Source organism: Lycium barbarum, chromosome 1, assembly GCF_019175385.1.
Source record: "Lycium barbarum isolate Lr01 chromosome 1, ASM1917538v2, whole genome shotgun sequence".
NCBI lineage: Eukaryota > Viridiplantae > Streptophyta > Magnoliopsida > Solanales > Solanaceae > Lycium > Lycium barbarum.
This window is the reverse complement of record NC_083337.1, coordinates 101,852,374-101,860,395: the sequence shown is the minus strand read 5'-3', so window position 1 is coordinate 101,860,395 and position 8,022 is coordinate 101,852,374.

The window sequence follows — 8,022 nt, the reverse complement described above, 5'->3', positions numbered from 1 at the left end:
TGATACTGAGTTCCCTGCCCACTCTGTCTATTTCTGGGGAAATACTCTAAATATGTCCTTTCTCACCACACTCGATGTAAGCACAGTCTAGCGTAGGCCGTTGAACAAAAGCTGATGAAGTAGTGTAGCCTCCATGCTGACCGGAAGCCTGATAATTTTCCCCTGATGGGCCCCCAACTGACACCTGCATCGCGGACCGAACCAGACGCCCTGAATATACTTGCGAACTCTGACCCCTCGAGAAGGAGTTACTGAACATCCCACCTTTACGGGCCTTCTTCTCAACTTACCTTGTATAACTCTCATGCCTAATCCCCTCAATGATATGGAAATGCTCCACTATCCCCTGAAATAAAGCCCTAGTGGCTACAAGCTGAAGAGCCGATAATTGCAGTCCAGTGTTCAACCCCTTCACAAACGGCCGTATCCTCTCCCCTTCAGTGGGTAGCAACTGAAGTGCATAACGAGAAAGAGAGTGGAAACGGAACTCAGACACAACAACAGACGAGTTCCCTTGACCAATAGTAGCGAACTCATCCTTCCTTCGGTCCCTTAGAGTACGCGGAACGTACTTGTCCAGAAACACAGAGTAAAACTAAACCTAAGTCAATAGAGGAGACCCAGCTGGCCTACACTGCACATAAGCCCTCCACCAAAGCTTGGCATCGACCAAGAACTAGAAGGTCACAAACTCTACCTTGTACTTATCCATGAGCCCCATCTTATGGAGCCTCTCATAACAGTCGATGATGAACTCATGTGAGTCCTCTGACTCAGTACCATAAAACACAGGAGGCTTCATTTTAGTGAACCTCCAAAACAGATCATGTTCTTCACCAGTCATCACTCGCCCTACAATTGGCCTCGGGAAGGCCTCAAAACTCGAAACCTCATCCAAGCGAGGTGCCACCTTTGCTGCATGCTAAAACCCTGGAGCCTGTGCTCTGTCCGGATCCAGGGCCACTACCCCTGTGCCCCTACCTGCTGGACCCGCTGGTATAGCTCCGGCCTGTGTTAACCCATGTAACCAATGCAACACCTGTGCCATAACATCTGGTATACCCAGAGCAGCTGCAGCTCTTGGTGGAACTGGTACTACCGCTGGTTGGGCAGGTACGACTGCATCTCCCGCTACCTTATTAAGAACCACTGGAGGCACGGGGTCAACCACTAGAACGCCGCCCCCAGCTGTGGCCGCCCCTCTACTAGCTCATCTGCCTCCACCTCTACTTCTAGCTGCTACCGTGCGTGTTCTCGCCATCTGGGAGAGAATGAAGGATAGTCAGATACCAATTTGAATCAGCAGATACCTATTGGAATAAAGTAGCACGAAAGAAGAAAGGAAAGGGAGTTTTCCTAGTGTCCGGCAGCCTCTCGAAGATAAGTACATACATCTCTGTACCGATCTACAAGACTCTGCTAGATATGTCCTTGTACGATGAGATCGACCAACCTAAAGCTCTGATACCAACTTTGTCATGACCCAACCCGCCATGACTGGTACCCATCTAAATCCTAGTGGGCGAACCAACATACAAGACACATATCTATTCAATCCAGTTTTATATTAACCAAGCTAAACAGTATTACTCATTCAAACATCAAAGAACAAAATAAGTCATGCTATAAATACTGAAATAAGTGCGGAAGTTCTAACTATTACAATCCCCAAAATTCGAAAGTCATCGTACATGACTCTAAGCAAAAACATGTCTAAGAATTTGAAGTCTTACAAGTAAGTAATCCATATTGTCCAAAGTATGAAAAGACATCATAGCAAGAAGATATTTGGGTGGCGTGGCATGGGAAAAAGCTTACCCAAAATCTATCAACAAATATCCTCCACGCTAGATGTGAGGACGAACAACGGTCTCTATATCAGAATCCGCACTCAAAGAATGCAGCAAGGTAATATCAGTACAAACACTATGTACCGGTTGATATCATAGGCCGACTAAGATTAGTATCATGCATATTTTGTAAAATCAATAGAATAAAATAAGCTAGTCAACAGTCATGAATATCAATAAATCACAGCAAGTCAACCAAGGACAATAATAATCCAATCACCAAGATGTCAAGCATCACAATCACGTAAGTCACAACGGATATAAATTTACCACAATAACCTCACTCGCTATACATACATGCTAGCTGATGTCTTAGCTCAGTAGCCATGACCTGCAGGGGACCCATGGTGTCCATGTACCACCCGTTCTAGATCCACTCCTCGGACCCGAGCACAAACATCTGCCCCGGAACGAACCTCGATCGCGGGACATATCAAATTACCTCTCATTTCTGGATTGATCCTCAGACCACGACCCATAATCTTTGTCACAAGAGTGATTTTCCATACCTCTTACAGAACAATGTTTCTTACCTTTCCAATATCAAAAATCAACTCTTCGTTTCATGTCACAATACCCTTGAGAAGATTATTTTAGCTTCTCGTCACAACACATTCACTGTAGATTTAATCACACAGGCATAATGGCATGGAGCCTACACAATCAATCAATCACATTCACATAGGAATTAACCACACAATACCATGCTTGAAAACTAGATATGCTTTCTCCTAAGGAGATCACCAAGCATACAATCAACTAACCAAAGTCTAACTTAAGTAAATCGTAACCTACCTTAAAGGAGAGCTGGAACACGCAGGTTACTCTGCTACAGTCTTTCCTTTCCTCAAAGCCTCAATACTTTCACGGTCTAAAAATAGAAGGCTCAGTGAGTCACATTGCTCAATTTACAAACACCAAAGCAAGAATACCCTTCCCTTTCCCCATTCAAAAGGTGGATGATTTTCTAGGTGATAAACAACCTATCAAGCCCCTAGTGTTCATTTACCATCAATTTATACAATATTCTAGCACACATTTCCATTACAAAACAGTTTTCTATGGCAAAGACAACATTTTTATAGAACCCTAGTTCTCAAATCACTTAGTTTACTATTCTAAATGTTCAATTTATGACAAATAGCAACTTATCAATCAATTTACATGATAATTAAGCAATAATAACCCCAACCCATCAAGTTTAGAAGGTTTATTGACATTCTAGGGTTTCTACTTCACTTTCACCATTTAACACCCATTAAGATGATTATAATAATAAAGGGCAAGGGAATGATAGAATGAAAAACAATGGAACTCACCTCTCAAGGTTATCTTTCCCTAGCTTGAAAATTCTCTCTAGGTGCTTGTTGGGAAGAGTGTTGGTGTTTTATGAGAAGAGAAAATAAAACTGAGTATATAAAATTCGGGCCACGGTTTTACGTCGACCCTTACAGCAGTCGTGACCGCTATAGTGGCCCACCACGAAACCTCAGGGGCCGCTATGGCGGTCCATCCACCGTTATAGCAGTGCCGCCATAACGGTACGTTGCTCGCTACTTCGGCCACTAAGGAAATGGATGTCCGTTGGTAGCGTTCCATGTACCACCATAGCGGTACCGCCGCAGCAGTACTTCCACCACCACAGCGGTTCAATTTGGGCAGTGAGCTCAATTTTGTCCAGTTTTTCCCCTGTCACCCTATATTTCATCCAAGGCCTCAAAAACACAACACAAAACATGCACACATAAAAAACGACGCCCCACAAATTCACCCCCGGCCTCAAAATTCCCAACGGAGTCCTAATTTTCCATCACAACCGGAAGGGTCGTTACATTCCCTTTCCAACAGATTTTAGGACAAAGCTTCCATTTTATTAGAACCCTAAGTCTCAATTCACTTAGTTTATGGTTCTAAGGACTCAATTCATGATTAGGAGGAGTTAATTCAAGCCATTAGAGGATAAATATGTGATAACTACCATAACCTATCAAGTTTAGAAGGTTTATAAATTTCTAAGGTTTCTATTACAATTCCACCATTAAAGACACACAAAGGGGATGGCAATCATGAAGGAGAAATAGAATGATAGAAAGGGATAGATGAGACTTACCTCTCAAGAGTTTCTTTCCCTAGCTTGGAATTTTGCCCTAGGTGCTTGTTGTGAACTGTGTTTGTGTTTTATGAATTAAGAACGACAGATTAAGTGTTATAAAACCGGGCTATTATTTTCCGTCAACCGCTACAGCGGTCGTTTCACCGCTGCAGTGGTCCCGCTATGGCGGTAGCAAACCAAGGGAATCCGCATCACCACTATAGTGGTCCATCCTCTGCTATAGCGATATCGCCGTAGCGGCCAGCCGCCCACCATAATGGCCACCGAGAAAATGGATGGCTGCTGACAGTGGTCCACCCACCACCGTAGCGGTACTCCCACCGCCACAGCGGTCCTATTTAGGCAGTGAGCTTGAATTGTTATGCAGTTTTTCCCCCTATCACCAACATTTCACCCGAGGCCTCAAACACAAACAAAACATGCACATATAGATAAAGCCGTCATACAAATCCACCCGTGGCCTCATAATTCCTAAAGGAGTTCTAATTCTCTACGTCACCTCCCGACAGACTCGATAAAATCAAATAACAACCACAAACAAGTCAAGTTTCAGTTCTTAGGTTTACACAATCGAGTTTCTATTAACTCGTTCTACCCTTGGAAAGGTTCTATTTGGTGGGGTGATCCTACATTTCCCATAATGACTGAAAGGGTTGTTACAAGAATATTTGAGAAGGATCTCAAAAATTCCTTCCACTCAATTAGATCCAGAATCAACTAGTACACCCTTACACTGGGCAAAATTTTCGAGAAGCTCTCAAAAATTCCTTCGACATGGCAAAATCCGGTTCTATACAAAGATGTTTATAGACTGGGGCAAAATTTTCGAAAAGGATTCGAAATTTTTTGTGCAAGACAAGATCAAGACGAGGAAGCAGTGATAGAGGACTTTATTCGAGTAACCAATGTCATGACATTAAAAGGCTACATATAAAATATATCACTTTCAAAAAGTATATACATATATTACTACTACAGATTTATTACTATAAATGTATATGTTTTCAAAAAATCATTGCCCAAAGAATTCCCTCTTTGTGAAAACAAAAGATTTTCAAGGAAAACTAGCATTCTTTCCTGCCAAAATATGAACAGTAGAAATTGACTTGCAGGAAGAACGGTCGACCATATAGGAAACTCATGAATTTTTCTGTGGATGTAAGAAAAAACAAGCAAGGATATTTACACTAACTTATTTGCTATAAATTTTTGGAATAGGGATAACAATGACAACACGAAACGAAGAAGAAATCTCAAGAAGAAATGGCAAAAAGGGTATCTTGTACTCACTAGTACCCGAAAAAATACAAATAAAATTAGAAAATACTAGGAGGGACCCATTTGTACTCACTTCTGCTGAGTACTCACTTGTACTCACTTGTACCCGGTACCACGATGTACTCAGTGTCGCAAGTTACATTGGGGACCGTGCCGCTTGGGCTCGGATGTTTGTTATACCTGTGCTCGACCAGGCCATATCATATGCGACTGCCCATGGAGGCGTGGTAGAGATAAGGTTTGACCTATGGGGTTAGTAGCTGGCGCTTCGTCATCGGTACGCCCTTTAAGGCCAAGGCCACAGATGGTAGTAAGTGGTGATAGAGACCAAAGAGGAAAACCCAGTCCAAGTGTATTCCAGCATCACATCCATGCGTTAGCTGAGCGACAGGATCCTGAGACTTCCCCTAATATTTTTCCAGGTATGTTGTTAGTATCCTCTTATTATATGTGTGCATCGATTGATTCGGATCCTAGGTTGTCATGTATCACCTCCGTTGTGATGATTTTGTTGAGGTGAAAAATATGAGCCAATCCGACAATTTGAGATGACTATATTTGTTAGTAGCCTAGTGATAGCCAGAATCATGATTTACGAGTAAGTTGATTGACAGCGAGTAAATATAAATAATATGTGTATGTATATAGATATCGAAATTCTAGACGAGAAATGATGATGTGCAACAGGGTAATGGAAGGATGAGATTAAGTTAGGAGTATCATTGACAACTACAAGAGATTAGTAACAGTAATTATGAGATCGACAATGATATGGTAGAGAGAAGTACTAGGGTAAATTAGGAAGACCGGTAGTGTTGAAGCACAACGTAGAAGAGAAAAAGGTAACTCCAATAGAGTGCAATACCGAGGTATTAATTGGAGGGATAAGCACGAGAAAGATGCGATAAGCTTACTAGGGAATAAAGTGACAGTACCCGGAGACAGAGGTACGAATACAAAGAGTTATGATGAATGAGAACACGTTGATAAAACGACTTATATGGTAAATGTAATAGAACTGATCAGGAAGAGTAAAGGATTGATCATAAACGGGATAAAACAAGATAAATTGAGGGGGGAAGGAGTGTAGAGGAATAAGGATAGGAATAGGAAGAGAAGGAAAGGCGCTGCAAAGTATGCGCACCTGAGAAGTAGTCGTGTTACGATTAAAAGAAAATGTATCTCCTATGAATATCCTATACCAAGTTAGAGCAAGTAAAGTATATGAAGTGATGAGCTGAAAGGAAGAAAGACGGATCTCTCCGAATGTGTATCGATTACAGGCAATTGAACAAAGTGATAATAAAGAATAAATACCCTCTTCCCAGAATCGATGATTTCTTTGATCAACTGCAGGGTGCCAAATGGTTTTCAAAATCGACTTGAGGTCGGGTTATCATCAAGTGAGAATTAGAGAAGAAGATATTCCCAAAACAGCCTTCAGAACGAGGTATGGCCACTATGAGTTCCGAGTGATGTCGTTTGGGTTGACAAATGCCCCGGCAATGTTCATGAATCAAATGAATAATGTGTTCAGGCCATTTTTGGATCTCTTCGTGATAGTATTTATTGATGATATTCTAGTGTATTCTCGCACAGAAACAGAACATGTAGATCATCTAAGAATTGTTCTTGGCATTCTTTGAGCTCGGGAATTATATGTAAAATTCTCAAAGTGCGAGTTTTGGCTTAATTCTGTGGCATTCCTAGGTCATGTTATTTCAGATGATGGCATCCGAGTTGACACTCAGAAAATAGAAGCTGTGAAGACTTGGCCAAGTCCTACAACACCTACGGAAGTTCGTAGTTTTCTGGGTTTGGCGGGTTATTATAGAAGGTTTGTAGAGGGCTTTTCATCTATTTTAGCTCCATTGACGAAGGCAACCCAGAAGTCGGTGAAATTTCAGTGGAACGATGCATGCGAGCGTAGTTTCCAAGAGTTGAAAGACAGGTTGACCTCAGCTCCAGTACTAACACTTCAAGAAGGGCCAGATGGCTATGTTGTGTATTGTGATGCTTCTGGTTTGGGACTAGGATGTGTATTGATGCAGCATGGGAAGGTGATTGCATACGCTTCGAGACAGTTACAGAAACATGATAAAAATTATCCAACTCATGATCTCGAATTGGCCGCGGTTATTCATGCCTTAAAGATATGGAGGCATTATTTGTAGGGTGTGCACGTCGATATCTATACAGATCACAAGAGTCTCCAGCATATCTTCAAACAGAAGGAGTTGAACCTGCGGCAGAGACGGTGGTTAGAATTGTTGAAAGACTATGATGTGGACATTTTGTACCACCCTAGAAAAGCTAACGTAGTAGCCGATGCGCTTAGCCGTCGATCAATGGGTAGCTTATGTGAAGTTCCTTCAGAAAAGAAGGAGATGGTTCGGGAGCTTCATCGATTAACAAGTCTTGAAATAGGTGCAATTGATTCGGGTAGTACATGCATCAGCATTAATGACCCCACAGTTTCATCCTTGAATATAGAAGTGAAGGAACGACAATATGAAGATTCTCAATTAAGCCGATACCGAGATCTATCTCGTGAAAAGGAAAAGTCTCCATTTGAATTTTCCATAGATGGGAACCTTAGATATCGAGGCAGGCTATGTGTACCGAATGTGTCAAAATTTCGCCAACGGATTTTAAAGGAAGAACACTATTCTCGGTATTCTATTCACCCCGGTGCAACTAAAATGTATCATGACCTCAAATTGATATACTGGTGGGATGGCATGAAGAGGGACATAGCAAAATTTGTAGCACAATGTCTGA